We start from the raw sequence: 16,430 nt of genomic DNA, 5'->3' as shown, positions 1-16,430 counted from the left end.
ATGACTGCATTAACCCGGAGCGAGTGCCGCGTTGCACTGAGCGCTCCCCAACACAAAACGACACTATGAACTTAATCAGTTTTAACCCTTGAGTGCTCGGCCCACCCTAAGTCAACATTTAGTGTTGTCCCATTACACCAGTCAACATTGGCAACTCCAGTGAAAAACATAGGGGAGAGAGAGAGAGAGAGAGAATGTATAGAACCTTAACTGTCAGCATTTTGCTCTGTTTATACTGTGGGTTCAGCCTTCAGTGATTCACAGCTGAGCCCCAGGCAGAGCAGAGTTTACATTTGCATTATATTTTACATTAAAATACTCTCATCCACAGCAACTGGCTATTATGTAGGATTTGAATCTGTGCATTTGCAGTTATACTGTAGGGTGACCTTTCCAACTAATAGGCCAATGTAACAACTGTCAGTGTAATTTAATCCCTGTAGTCCCCTGTGCAAGAATGCCAGAGGTCAGCTACAGAAGCCAAGGGGCTGTTTTTGATTTAATGCCGTTCTCAAACAGAAAGATGCTTTTAGAGAGAGGTGTGTGCATCCGCCATACACTTCAGCAACTAAATCCAAGGATTAAAACTAGCCATTGCATAACATGCCTTCCCACTAAACTTCAGATTGAAGGTGCCCCACACACAGCAGAAGCTCCATCTGCTCTTTTGCTAGTCAGTGAGAAAACTACAGTTGGTAGATCGACATATATGGAGAACTAGGTGCAATTCTCCATCAAAGCTGTTTAGACACCTCTGGCATATGAGATATAACCTGAAAGCACAGCTCTTTGTTTGAACAATCAGTCAGGCAATTACCTAGCAGAGCAGAGAAAGGGATGACAGAATGTAAAAGAGAATATTAAAAGGCTGTGGAAAACTCAAAGAAGGTGAAATATTTACTTTGTGAGGATGATAAAAAGAAGGCAATTAGGATTTCAATCAACAACTTGACTTTATACTGTACTTTCTGTTTGCTGCTTTTTACTATTTTTTATTATTGGTATTATTAATATTATAATAATTAGTATAAGTATTGTTGTTGTTATTATTGGTATTATTACTTACAGCAGTGCCCGTTCAGAACAGGGTGATTGCTTGGCCTCCAGTATTGCTGCTTGCAGCTTTCTCGAGAACCACTCACACAATACATTTGCCATGACATAATTGCGACCCTTAACAATGCTAGAGTATACGTGTCATTTGCTAACAGCTAGCTATTTGTAACCAGGCTAATTCCGGGAACAAAAGCGTTCGTTCCGAAAGTTACATCGCTGATGCTTGAAATGTTTAAGTTTGCTACAGTGTAGTCTTGCATTGCCAGACCTTACTCCACATCGCTGTGGAGGAAGGTCTGGCTACACCACACATACATTCTAGAAGAATGGGAGAAAAAAAATGCTCTGGGTTGTTTTCATTTCTTTAAATCACAATTGTCTTGGGTGGCACTAAGCTCCAGACAGAGGCGATGGCTCTGCAAAATATTTTTGGGAAGGAATTTGTTTTGGTGAAACATTTGCACAAAAGAAAATTTAAAATATCCACATACAATATTAAATTAACTGTAGACACCATAGAGTAACGTGATCTATTCAAATTAGTTGGATACATGGTCATTTGCTCTTACTATTGTATCGCCGTGTGTACTTCTTCCACAGAAATCCCCACCAATCGGTCCCAAAACGTCCCAGTTAGAAAGTAAATGCTGTAAACATTCTTTGTAAATCTTTACAATTATTCCCCAAAAGAACCAAGCATTGTTGCATAATCTAAATGTTCTTCAAAACATGCCATTATTAGCGTGTAGCTTGCTTGCTCGAAAATATATTTTGTGTCCCGAAGCAAACAGTTTGAGAACATGGTGAGGTACATCCAGCAAGGTGAGGGACATCCAGCAATTATCCTTGAAATGTACTTCCGCTATTCCAGACTAGCTACAATATAACATCTCCAGTTTCTTTTTCTTCATCTGTTCTTGAATGTACTGTAGCAAGCGATGGAGAGCAAGCTGTACCAAGCATGCCATTAATAGGGGTCCCTCAATATACACTGCGCAGTGTGTACATAACGCATTATAAATATTTCCAGTAGATCTCAAGAGCTCAAACTCAACACTTCCTTGGAATCGTCACACAGAAATACAGTCGCCAAGTGTACAGGTCGATCGGATGAACTGTTGTTGAGAAAATCAAAAGGACAGACAGACACAGACTCCTTCAAATTTTGTTAGATTATCAGTCCTAGTCGAGAAGGTACCTAAATGCTAATATCGCCAATAGAACTAATACATTTAGTGTTGACTTTATTGCACAAATCATCACTTAAAGTAAAACAGTATTGAGCAAACTATGGAGCTAGTGCCTGAAGGAGATTAGCTCGGTTTAGCATAGGGTAATGGAGAGGGAAATAGCTAGCCTAGCCTTGTCAAACTTTTATATATTTAAATATATCTAATTTGTAGAAATGAGAGGGTAAGCGGCTTATCAACTACTGGCTCTTGCTTTCTAGTTGTTGTACATGTCATGTGAGGGTATCAATCTACTCATGTAACTCTTTTCTCATTTAGATGATTAAACATATGACTCACTACACATGTCCTGACAATACTGGCCTGGTGTTATTACTTGTTAGTCTTTGTAGTGACCTATAAACATATCTGCATAGTGAACAGTTCTGTAATACTTTCAATTGTTAAAAAAAATTCAAAAGTCTTATATTTATATATATATATATATATATATATATATATATATATATATATATATATATATATATATATATATATATATATATATATATATATATATATATATATGTCTAAGTTTTCTGTTGCAAAACTAAAACAACTTTTGAAGGTACACGTTCCACCAAAACAAGTTTCTTCCATGATGATTATGATTGGTTTAAAGAAATGGCAATAAACGAGAGCATGTTTCTCTCCCATCCCAGAATGCTGTGTGGACTATCCAGACCCTTTTCCGCAGTGCTGTGGAGGAAGGTCTGGCAATGCGAGATTAATACAGATTGTTCATGATTATGTCCAAAATATTTCCTTTAATGTCCCATTATTGCACATTATGTCCCGTGAGTCAGTAAGAAGTTGAGTTGTAATAAACTATAAAAATCCAGTGTAGTCCATAAGACCTTGACCTGAGGTGGATGAGTTGTAATGTCTGATGGCCACAGCAGGATGGTGAAGAGGGTGAGAGTAATTGTCCATGACGCTCTGCAGCTTGCGCAACATCCTCCTCTGACACCACCACCAAATAATCAAGCTCCACCCACAGGACTGAGCCAGCCTTCCTGATGAGCTTGTTGATTGTGCTGGTGTTGACTGTCCTCGCCCTGTTACCCCAGCACACAACAGAAGAATAAATTCCACAGCATTGTACAAGGACAATTAATGACCCCGGCCCCTGCAGGATGTAGAGGCGGCTCTAGCACTTCTTGTACACAGCCTCAGTGTCCTTAGCCCACTCCTGCTTGTTGTCCAGCCTCAGAGTTCTTAGCCTAGTCATGCTTGTTGTCCAGCCCCAGTCCTGCTTGTTGTCCAGCCTCAGTGTTCTTAGCCCAGCCCTGCTTGTTGTCCAGCCTCTGTTCTTAGCCCAGTCCTGCTTGTTGTCCAGATTGTAGTCTTGTGCAGTCCACATCCGACCCATGGATGGAATTTGGTTTAGGGGGTATTGTTTGCCTGCTGAAGACCACAAAAAACTCTTTTGTCTTGCTAGTGTTAAGCCAACACTTAACGAAGGAGTCCACAACGCCTTTCGACCCAGCCTCATCCTCGCTGATGCAGTTTACCATTGCAGAGTTGTGGGAGAACTTCTGCAGGTGGCAGGACTTGGAGTTGTAATATATTTGCTCAAGTGTTCTCTCATATGAGTTTTATACTTGCACAATGTATGTCGAGAGAAAATGTAAGGGTACTTTGCTTAAAAAAATAATATCTCGTTCTGTTTGCAAGAAATAAAGATTTAAAAAAAGGACTTTGTTGTTGTAGTGAGTTGTAGGTGAAATCTGAGGTAAAGAGGGTAAACAGAAATGGTGACATTTGGTTGCCAGAAACAACTCTAAATTAATGCTAATATTGCTCCCAAACAAGTTGTTTGCTAACAAGTTTGCCATATCAACTTAAAAGGTGATGATATGTCAGTGCTGTGTTGCATCCAAGTAGCCAAAAAAATTAATAAAAAACAATCAAATCAGGTCTGCGATACCTAAGAATGACTTTTTGTGATTTTGTTTTGGCTACTCAAAGCACTTGATTAAAGCTATAGTGTGTAGTCTCCCCCATGAGGAATTCTAAGTAACGACAACAAAACTGTTGGCGTGTCCACATGATACAAGCCTTTTGTGACCCCCCCCCCTCTTACACGCAGTTGCTAGTTGCCAAGGAGGACAGGGAGGATTAAAAAAACATGGACTCTTCAGAAGAGGTAATTATCTTCACTCAAGTTTCTGCGCGGGAAAGTCACCGGACGACACAATCTTCTGAACACAGCCATACTGAGAAATACAGAGAGAGTTGTGTGGAGCTGATAGTCTTAATTAGCTTTGTAGCAACTTATTTGGCAATGGCTTGAATGTAACGGACGTTCATTAATATCAAAAACATCATTTCAAAACTAAATCAAATCTCTTCAGTTAAAGATTCTGAAAAGTTGAGATTGAAGCGAAAATGAGAAGCATAGAAGAGAAACTCTGGCAAATCATTTTCTGCAAACATACAGGAAATAGCCCATGATAACAAGACATAAGCAAAGATCATTTATCATCATCAGTGCAACCTCTCCGTGCAGTATCCTCCTCCAGCAGAGTGTAATCACACTGATTTAATATTCTTACTGATTTTATGACAGAGTGTCCCGGCCATTCGTCTAGCAGCCCACCAGTTTTACCTAAAGTATTTATTTTCAATACAAGGTGACAGACTCCTCATTCATATCGGGCTGCGTTATTGCACAATAGCTTTCCAGTCCCATAGATAACCCAGCAGGCACATAAAGGAATAAAACCCTTTCCTCACATTAAGTGCATCATTAGAGCCATACTGTTTAACACCCCTGTCTCCTTTGATCGAGGGTTCAGCTGAGTTCAGAAGGCGGGGCTCATGCCATCGCCAAGAGGCAGATGGTGTCGAATCAGTGCAGCACCTGCTGCGTAAAGGACACTTTAAACTGTGAAAAGGCCCTCACTTCTCTTTATTATAGGTTTAAGCGGCAGCGAGATAAAAATGTGCCTTATATCGCTGCACAGAGTCAAATTCATGAGCTTTGGACACACAGTGCCAAGCACTGACAACACACTAAAAAACCACTCTGAGAGGATTGTAGCTTTTTCCTGAAGTCTCACAATTTTTTGACATTGATGTGTGAGAAGAACATTTTTTTGGGGAGAATCATCAGTACACCAGGGTATGAATCATCCAAGCCTGATGGTCCTGATTTATCATCATCAAGTCAAGAAGACAGTACACATGCCACATTTCAGGCTGGCAGCCTTGTAGCTGGTTAGTCAGAGTGCGCACGTGCACACGCACGCACGCACGCTGTAAAAAGGGGGAGAGATTAAAGCAATCTAGCAAACAGGCTTACAATGCAGCATTTTTAACACTTCTTCCATTTCTGTTTTGGTTGAGAATTCACCTAATTTTGCAATAGGAGTTTTAAAGTTAAAATTATATAAATGGTTGGATCAAGGTGGGTATTTAGTCAAAATACCCAGACGTAAATGTTAAGAGATTTTTTTTCCTTGCTTGAGCTTAATTGTTTATTGGTGTGGCTATAGAATTTGTAGTACATACATAAATATATGATGCCAGAGGACATCTGGCATTTGCAATTAAATTTCAAGTATCATATACTACAAACTGGACCAGCTGGAGAATGGGGGAAACAGCATAATAAGAGTAAGGGCCCTATTTTAACGATCTGAAACGCAAGTATCAAACGCCAAACGCAAGTAGCTTTGTGGGTGGATCTCGGGCGCTGTTGCTATTATACTGGCGGGATAAATGACTCTTGCGCCCGACGCAAATCTAAAATGGGTTGGTCTGAAGTAGCTACATTACTCATAGGTGTGGTTTGGGCGTAACGTGCAATAAACCAATCAGAGCGTTATCTCACATTCCCTTTAAAAGCAGGCACACTTGTTCCATGGCGGATTGCTATTATAATGGCGGATTTGCTAGGCGCACGCTCATTACATCCATGGTCGCACGCCAGGAGCGGTTCACAGCCGAGGATACCGACGTTTGCTATTGATTTTTTTTTTTGACAAAATGTAAATAAAGAAATGTCACAAAAACATACTTTCCGATGTTTTGGGCTCACTCTCACTGAATCACGAGGTTATAAATGCATGTTGATATTTTTGCATAACATTAGACCGAGATTACCTCATAGACGATGCAGCTCTTCTGTCTCTCCTCTCCCGTGCTGCTGCATTTGGGTTAAGTGGCATCAGCACATGCAGTTCAACATCACATCTCCTTAAGTCCTCTAATATTTCCTCATTTATGTCATCAACACATCCATGATTCATGGAAATGTTGTGTAAAACAAGGTCATATTTTTCCTTGTATTTATGTATGGTTTGCAAAAATGGGATTTGCTGGGTCCGTGAGATGAGAGAAGCAAAGTGTATGCGCGGTGTGCACACTCTACATTACGGCCAAGTATGCGCCCTTAAAATAGCATCTGAATAACGCGCCACTGACTTTAGACTAGGTTTTTCCTGGTCTGTGGCGGAATTGTTTTCTGAAACTGCAAAATAGCACTAGGGAACGTTTGCGCAGGAACAGGCCTCCTCTTTTTGCTGAACCTCCCCCGGGAGCGCAAGTTCATTCCCTAATTTACCGACGTGAGTCTGTGGAGGCAAAAGTCCGCTGTGCGTCGGGTGCAAAATGGGAATGATCCAAGCGTCGGTGTACACCGTAAATTGCGCTGGGTGCAAGATAGGGCCCTAAGGGTGCTTTCACACCTGCCTCGTTTAGTTTGGTTGAATCGCACTAGAGTTTGTCCCGCTGGTGCGGTTCGTCAGGGCAGGTGAGAACGCAGCATTCGCACTCGGGTGCGCACCAAAAGCGGACCAAACAAGCGTACTACTTGAAGTATGCTTGTAAGACCTGCTTGAAGAGGTGGTCTCGGTACACTTTCAATCAAACTCTGGAGCGGTTCATTTATGGTGAGAACATGATCCGACCTCGAAGCGCACCAACTATATATACTCCGCAAGTCTGAGCTAATGTCTCCTGTAGTCAGGTGTGTTTAGCAATCTGCGATGCAGTAGAGCAGCAAACTGTAGCAGCTTGCAGTGTTTCTATCACAGAAATAGACTGCGGTCAAGCTTGCTGTCTGTCACTCGCATGTCCGTGGTCAAACCAGCTGCCGCTAAAATTGGAGACAGATGCCGGCAGGGCAGAGCGAAGTCTCGGTGACCAGAGCAAACGTAGCAACGTCTCTCGCGAAACAATGTCTGATCATTTTAATGAAATGAGCTGGTTTGACCATGGAGATGCAAGAAATATGCACTAGTCCAGAACACAGGACCTTCTTCTTGTATTTACTTTCTTGCTCCCACCCCCAGGCACATCTGACCAAAAAGGGGAGTGGACGTTTTTGCGTGATTTGTAATGGCGCGGTTTGGTACGAAGTTTACAAACTCACCAACTAATTTGGACCAAAGCAAACAAATTACAGGTGTGAAAACGCCCTAAGAATAAAATAAATCAGATAGGTTTCTGTATGTTCAACAAGTGGTGATTTCTTGGTGGGGCTATGCTGAGGCTATTGTAATTCTTGGTGGGGCTATAACACCACCGTGTCACAACTTGGGAAATGCAGAATTTGACCCAAACACAAACAAAGCAGGCAGACAGGATGAGTTCAATAATGTATTGCCAATGTGAAGTTGTATATATTGGCTTACATGCAGGCAGGCAGGCCAACAAATCAATAAGGTCAGGCTGGAAATCCAAAGTTCCAAAGATCAGGCAGAGGTTAAAACAGGCAGGTAACAAATGACATATTCCAAGTTTGGGGTTTCAGATAAGAGAAGAGATAACAGAATACAGAAACTAGAAAGCAAAGGCAAGAAGCACATTTGAACTTCTTCGACCGGGCAGGTAATGAATGGGTCAGTATATAAACCGGGAGGCTGAATGAACGGGATGAAGGTGAGGGAGTGGTTGGAGAAGGCCAGGTTAATGTGTGTAGAAAAGTGGGGATCTGGTGAATGGATGGAAAATGGCAATAGAAGGACCTGGGGAATAGGAAATAGGGCTGGAGAGGAGGGACAGAGAGACAGACACATCCATTCATGGGTTGTCTGTAGTTGTCGAACCCAGTGCAGGACAGAATGACGCATGTTTCATTAAAGGTTCGGAAGACTGGCACCCGTGTAGTTGTTGAGCTGTTTAAATCTAAAGGCTGTATTGTACCAAATTCAGTATGTGCCAGTATGTTGCAAGAATGTGTCTGCACAACAACAAAGATTCTCAGGCCTTTATAGCACTTGGAATTTAAAGTGATTCTGATTCAGATAGTGGCGTCCCTTTCCTTCACATGTTCTAAGACAGGTTTCCTGGGAGATGCGTACCACTCTCGCTGGATGAAAAGCTTACATTTCAAAAGGCAGCTTTACTTAAACTTCATTTTAAAAATGCAAATTGTAGAAACTATAGAGCAGCATTTGTTAAGGCTTTATTGGTGAGGAATAAAAATAAATGAGTTGTGAGGTTTCACTTTGTGATTGCTCTGCTGCTTGGACTTTATGCCGTTCTTTGTAAATACAGTGTTGGCTTTGTCATCTGCCAATTTAAAGCTCATTCACATGTATTCATTCAGCTTTCACTTGCTCCGTTTTGTGCTTTAGGAAGATTTTGCCTACCAACCTACTTAATATCAGAAGACCAAAAATCTATTTAAATCAAATATACAGTAGGGCAAAGCAAACACCTCCCTTTCACCCGCTCTAAGGCTGAAAGAAATACAGTACATTGTTTCCATGTGCCACAATGCAACATTTTATTTCTCATCTGAAGTGCAATATGTCATTTCACCTGCACAAGTTTAGACCACTGATTTGTGTTTAAAAGCCAAATCCCCTCCTTGCATGGCCTTTGTATGCAGACAGGCAGTACAAAGTAGACCTATTTAGCGTGAACCAAGTTATAAATCCAAGGAGATTCTGTGAAGAGACGGCATCAAAGTGCTTTGAATCCATGCAGTTATCTCTTCCTACAATGCAATCCTTTTGGGCTTTCTACTCACCACCCTCTCCTCTGCCTACATACCTTGTACAACTAAGGAAACAAAACAATTTCTCATATTTGTCTCTGAGGAGGAACCTCTGTAAGCTGTACAGGTCATGGAAAACCTGTAAACAAAACATCTCCATCCCCGAGATCTTATTACTACCTGAATCAAGCCGAACCTGAACTGCAGACTATTTGCCCTTTAGAATCTGTGAAGTTGGAAATAGGAAAAGAAGACTGAGGGGGACATTTACTAAGCCTGCTGTAAATTACTGCAATTTCTCAATGTTGTGCAGTATTTACTAAAACTACAAATATATTTGAGCACACCTGTGTGCTGCATAAAGTGTTGTTAAATTAGATTGGATGCTGGGCTGTTTGGACGTGTCTAAAAAAGGACGGTAACAGAGCGCTAAAGAAACTATTTTCTGCTGTTAAACTTGGAATACTGGCTGAAGAAAAGACACTTCTGTAACCGCAAGCGTGCATTTATCCCCCGAGAAGGTTATATTTGAGGCAATGATGGTTAAATAGTCTGTTCAAAAAGTCAGTGGAATCATGAAAAATCAGTGTGGGAGATTTTGGAAAAAAAACAGCCAAATCTGTACCTAGTAGCGCTGGGGACAGAAGTCATCCGGACCCAATGTTTACTTCCCGGAAAAGCCAGTGTAAATCACAGTGCATTTTCCTCTTCCAGATGATGTTATTAATCCAGACATGAGGTCATTTGATTGCCCTACGTATCTGACTTTTACAACAGGTATGAAGCAGCAATAGCAGCAACAATATTTTCGGCCATATTGATGAAGGAAAGATATGTTTGTTAATGCGTACAGCTCTACACCGGCAGGAGAAACACGAGTAACTTAATTAAACACAATGAGCAACAATATGAGCCCGAGATCAAACTTACACGATGAAAGCGACCCAATACGGCGTGAGAATGTGCCACAAAAGTCTACAGCCATGCTAGTAAATATTTAAGGTTGTACTTACATAAATACTAAGGGCAGCATGCTAACATGCTCACAATGACAATGCTAGCATAACAGGTATGATGTTCACCATCTTAGTTTAGCATGTTAGCGTTATAACATTTGCAATTAGAACAAAACACAAAGTACGGCTGGTGGACATGCTATTAGTTTTGCAGGTAAAGTAAGAGGAACAATAAAGTTATTAAAGTTTATCCTGTGGAGAACATGAATTTCTGCAACAAACCAGGCACGGCATTATTTGTGGGCCTGACGGGCCTAGGACCACCCACTTTTCAACAGGCCCACCCCAAACTTTTCTTCAAAATAAAGCGCGACCAGCGCCGGTGCTAGTACCTCGGTTTCTGACTCGCGAGTGGGTGATATAGCCCTGTAGATCTGTCTTCCATGGATGAGCCCGCAACTCAACCAGTGCTAAAGTATCTGGTCGCTTCTTCTGCTTTAGCGAGTTTAATTGTGTAGGACCGCCAGAGGATAACAGTAAGGTATGTGAAGGCTACTCTGCCTGTATTGTATTATGTTGTTTATATGAGATATATGGATTAAAATAATCGATTCATAACTCGCTACAGAGCTGCAGGTGTATTTCTATTTCTATAACAGCTTGTTACTGTTGTCAAGTTCTTTTTCCCCCATGGTTTTCTCTTGTTATGGCCAATGATGCTTTAGGGCTTGTTAATGTGATTTATTTTCTTTTGTTAAGCATGTTTATAACATGAATCACACTAAAGTAACAGTTTCTCGGTAGGAAATAACTTGAGTCTTGTTTTACATGACAGATGATGTTGTCAATGAACACAGAAAACAGAATTGTGAAATATTCGGCCTCACGTTATATGAGCAGAACTAAACTATGTTTTGAAGAAATATTAGATTGCTGACCACTTTTACAGTCTATAGGCCTTAGGTCTATAGAGAGATGCGCTATAGCACAGCCAGGTATGGTGCGTAATGGAGATTCCAAAGCGCTCTTCTTTTGGTCAGAACCAAGGAGAGCGATCGCTGATAGGTCCTTTGCTCCGAACTTTTTTACAATGCAACAACATATTTAAAGAGCATCAAGCTATTAAAATCGATATTATGTAAGCACAGATAATATAACAGTATATTAGTCATTTGTATTAGGTTGTTGTTATCAAACAGTGATTTGATAACATTTTTAATTTAAGGCCCACCCACAATTGGTCTGGCCATTCTTAATGCCATGCTGCTAGCATGGCTAAAAAGACATTTTCATAATTCATTTTATAAAGAATGTAAATGTATGAAAATGTAAAATGGTGTAAAATGGTGTGAAGCCCATTAAAAAGTTTGAATAGCAGAGAAGCAGAAGGGAGCAAAAAATACTTGGACCCTTTAAATATCGCTATGATTCATACACTGTCGTTTCACTGTTAACAGACTGAGACATTTAGAGTCATCAGATTATAGTCTTAATTATATGTAAAGGAAAAGAGCCATAGCCATGTTACCATAACATTTAGCTCCAGATTTCAGTGCCTGACATATAGCTGCAAATGTTAAAGGAAGTGACATTCATGGCAGCTATTGTGCTCACGGGCCAGAGAATTGGAAACAGTAGAAACAATGTAGAAACAGTGCTTAAAGAAACCATGTGGAGGAATATGTTGTGGAACCATGTGGAATACATGTTGCTGTTATTACATAAAAATACGAATGACAATTTAACAGCCTCCCTTAGCTTTAAAATAGAAACTGAATAGGAATTGCAACACTAGCAGTTAATATTTAACTCAAAATACATGCAGATGAGTCAATGAAAATATTGACATTTATACAACTGTACCTGAGATAAAGGGCAAATAAGGGTTATTTGTTAACCTATAGGGGCAGAGTGTAATACAGCTGAGGAAAGCCTGCAGTACCAACATTAAACATTCACTTCAACTGTCAAATTAAATTCTTGCATGTTCAAAACGTTCATTTGAAATTCAGAACAGCTCATGCAGGGCTTTTCAGTACTATGACTTCACATTCATCTAAGGTGCATTTTGGAATTTGTTATCATGGGTTTTGAATTGGGGTTATGGACCCAAAGGGATGATGTACACCATCTGTTCAAAGGGGGGAAAAAGCATCAAGTCAAATTTATGACGCTCTCCCATGATGAACATGAGATGAATAGAGATCCTGTATATTCTCATCTGTGTTTATCGAGGCTTGTTGCAACAGCACCTGCATGGATCTTTGGTGTTGTGGGTGAATGAGGAAAAAAATGCTTGGCAAGCTTGAGTTTTTGCAACTGAATACAGGCTGACAGCAGGCTGGAACAACAGCGAGTCCCAAGAGGTCTACTGATCAACAGAGGAACGAGGCCAGCCTGCTGACGTTACTTATGTAGAAATCAATAGCCCGGGCCTCCCGGTGCCCTGGATTTATCTTCCTGACATTTTCTATTTGTGACAGATCTGGGTGCCTGTACAATAGAGGTGCTTTAAATGGCTGTTTCAGAGGATAAAACAAGCTCAGTCAAAAGCTAACAGTTCTTTTATTTCAACTGGAATATGGGTCGTTTGGACAAGAGCAAGAGACTCAACCTTTTATTAACATACTCAATGTTTATATTCTGATATTTGCAACTATTTGTATGCACTGATAGTGAGACAAAACAAACATTTAGTGCTTGAAGGTAAAATATGGATCTGATGTATGGAATGGTGAATGGATCTTGGCATAAAAAAACTGGATATCAGCAGCTGCAATCCAAAGATGTAGGACTGTTTTTTTTATTTTTTTTTATGTCAGTTGGGTAGGAGGTTCCAGTGTCCCAGTAGTTTGCTGGGTGTCATTACAATTGATGGCTGTGTCACCCCCCTCTTTTGTCTGCAATTAAGGTGCCTCTGTTCTGAACCCTTGGCCACAGATGGCATGCTTAAAGGGATACTTCACCGATTAGCATTAAGCTTTGTATCAGTAGAAACCCGGTAGTATTTTCGAATGACCGTGCTTCCCTCCCTCATGTCCCCGAGACGATAGAGCTCTGTATTGTGTGTCTGGAAAAAAAACTCTGATGACGCAAAAATCGTCGTTTTGCATCATCTGAGGCATTTTTGCAAGAGGCTACTACAGCCAGTAGCAGCAGCTAGTTCCGCATGTTTTCAACCCGCCCATAGGAGGTGGGAACTCACTCCCAGAATGTCTAAATAGTGTAAGCCATCTTAAAGCTAAGCTAACAGGCTCTTGCTCTGTGGAGAAAGCTGAGTAATTAATCTATACTTTAGTAGGCTAACCACGATGGCGGAAGGTAGCGACGCAGACCAGCACCTCAGCCTGCGGTGACGCTTGATGCCGCTAGCCGGGGAAGGGGACATCGAAAGCGGTGTACGAGAAAGTGGAAACGCGGAACAAGGGCAGGAGTTCGAGCTAGGTGGAAAGCTAACACTAGCTGGCCACCTGTTCCATCCATCCTGCATGCAAATGTCCGCTCATTAGACAAACTGGACTACATCCAACTTCAACGAAACTCCCAACACGAGTTCAGAGACTGCTGTGTTTTTAAAACGACAGTTGGCGACATTAAAGAACGGCTTGTTTATTGCTAAGGCCATATGGTCCAAATTAAATCATTTATTAATAATGTAATAACTTATAACGATAACTTATTTCAGCTGCAGACTGTTACGTCCCAGTGTTGGAATCTTCTACAGTGAAATACAGTGACACGTTACACCGTTTAACGTTAGCCTACTAGCTAGTAGGCTAACGTTACCTGCTGTCAAGTGTAGTGTTAACTAGCGTCACGTGCAGCGATGCTTCTGTTGCCTGTAACCTCCGTTTCAGAGCATCAGAGAGAAGTGCCGGCATTTCAGTGGCGCCGAAATGAGGCACCGAAATCTGTGCTGCTTTTCGGTCCGATAGATACTGGTCATTTAGGCACCAGTGCCATATTAGCACTGTGTTTCGGTACCCAACCCTACTGTTCAAGGTGGTAGCAGTTATTCCACACAAAAACAACATTCTAACCTAAAGATATACCACTGTCCTTATCTCCTAACCTGTGAAAAACTAACAAAAAGGGCTTCTTACTCTTGTGGTATTATGCTGCTTTTTATACACACACTTCAGTAGTTTAGCCATGAATTGAATAGGAACACTGTTGAGAATAAAACTTCAGTTGGTGTCAGGCTCTGTTTGGATACCTCCACAAGAACATAAATATTTCAACCAGCCAAAACAAGAGCAGAGAGAATCCCCCTGACACCCCACAGGTGGATGATAGGTTGTAAATGCAGCACAGGAAGAAGAATCAACAGCACTTTAGGCCATGACTATTGTGCAGCCGACAAATGCTGAAGATTTCTGGCTGATTCAGATCAAAATTTAGGCTCTTATTGTAATTTATTTCATTTTGGGTGAACGGAAACAAGTTTCCCTGTGGCTGCAACACTGCAAATACTGCCTGAAGTAGCTCTGCAGACTTCACATATGCTGTCCTGCTATAACGGTGCTTCTTTTTTCAGCCAAATATTTTAAGAATCTGTCCAACAAACATTAACTCAAAGACAAGAGCTTTGTGTGTAAATCTACTGATTCAATCCCACCACTTTAGAGGGGAAAAAGACTGCAGTGGCTGAGGCAGTATAATGCGGGATAAATTCAGAATGGGCGACTTCAGATAATACCACTATAAAAATGCACCAGCTTATCAGTCAACAGAAAACTTCAAACAAATTAAAAGAAAAGTAGTGCTGAGCAAAAAGTAAAAGACAAAGCTGTGAAGTGCATATAAATGACTCGGTCAAGTGGAGCACCAGCAAGCCACAGTAAACAAACCAAGCTCTAGGCTGATCTATTCACATCCACACTGCTCACAGTGGACTCAGGTGTTCAATCTGAAAATATGTTTACCATGTTCCACATTCACTGTTTTCCTGTGGCCTTCGCTCATTATTCTCCCACAACTGCCAATTTGTAAGTAGATTCAAGGTGAGCAGCTGTCAGCGGATTACAACAGCAGCAGACCTCAATCACCCAAAGGTAAGGAGCAGTTTAAATAACACACGCATAGACACACACACACACACACACTTGGAAAAACCAGCCAACCACACCAGCTTGTTGGGCTGCTAGTAAGTTGTAACTGGGCCCAAAATACATGGCATGCAACATTTTCATAAACAAGATTAAAGGGCTGTCCACACCAACAATGGTAACTAACGATTCTTTACAGCCACAACGTTCCACTTACGGAATTGCTCTCGTTCTGCCGGAAATTCCGCCGGATGTCACGTTTTTCGGATGTCCTTTTCAGATGTCCTTTACCTTCCTCTTTCTTTGTGTTAGCATTCTAAACTCCGGTCGATTCATGAGGACTATGGTTAACTGCTCTCACATCTCCGCAGGGTAAATCGAGACAGCTAGCTAGACTATCTGTCCAATCTGAGTTTTCTGTTGCACGACTAAACAACTGAACGTACACATGTTCCACCAAAACAAGTTCCTTCCCGAGGCTATTTTGCAGCGGCGCTGTGGCTCTGTCCGGCGCCACCCATGACGATTGTGATTGGTTTAAAGAAATGCCAATAAACCAGATGCACATTTTTCTCCCATCCCAGAATGCTGTGTGGACTTGCAAAGCGAGACTAATTGGAGACAGACACAGTAAGTTGGCAACTGACTATGCAAAATGATAATCTTAATGGAAGTAATGTGTGAATGTCAGACACATTTTATGCATTGTTTTTTGTTCCTTTTCCTCCCAAAACAGGGTTAGTTTGACCAAAAGAAATCTGGTGATTTATTTAATGATGCATTACTTTATTACTTCCATAATTTACTCAGGTTCCATGTCATAAACATTTCTATTTGCAATACTAGCAATACTACTGTCATCTAGACAGAGAAAAAACGCTCCATCCGAGATAACAAAACAAGAAAAAATGTGTTGTTGAGCTTTAGAGGGGCTGGTAGCTGAAGCTTCACATTTACCAAATCCAAGTATCATGTATTTTTTTCAGTTAACAATTTGCTATGTCGTTATTTATTTATGTATTTTGATTTTATGCTTAAGTCAAAAATAGTAAATGAAAAAAACGGCCTACGATCAAGTTTGATTTTGACATTCCTTAGCTGTGTTCGAAACCGTTCCTTATCACGGAAATGGTACACTATATAGTGTGCTTGCCATTTTGTAGTGGTGTTTGAATTCTCCGCGGTTAGT

The 16,430-nt window shown here is 41.0% G+C and overlaps 1 protein-coding gene across 1 annotated transcript in view; it reads right to left on the bottom strand.

Moving 5' to 3' along the window:
- Positions 1 to 16,430, bottom strand: part of zmat4a (zinc finger, matrin-type 4a) — a 186,180-nt gene that overhangs the window by 53,932 nt on the left and 115,818 nt on the right. The window lies entirely within an intron of this gene.

Source organism: Sander vitreus, chromosome 5, assembly GCF_031162955.1.
Source record: "Sander vitreus isolate 19-12246 chromosome 5, sanVit1, whole genome shotgun sequence".
NCBI classification, from domain to species: Eukaryota; Metazoa; Chordata; class Actinopteri; order Perciformes; family Percidae; genus Sander; species Sander vitreus.
This window is presented reverse-complemented; position numbering and strand designations above follow the sequence as displayed.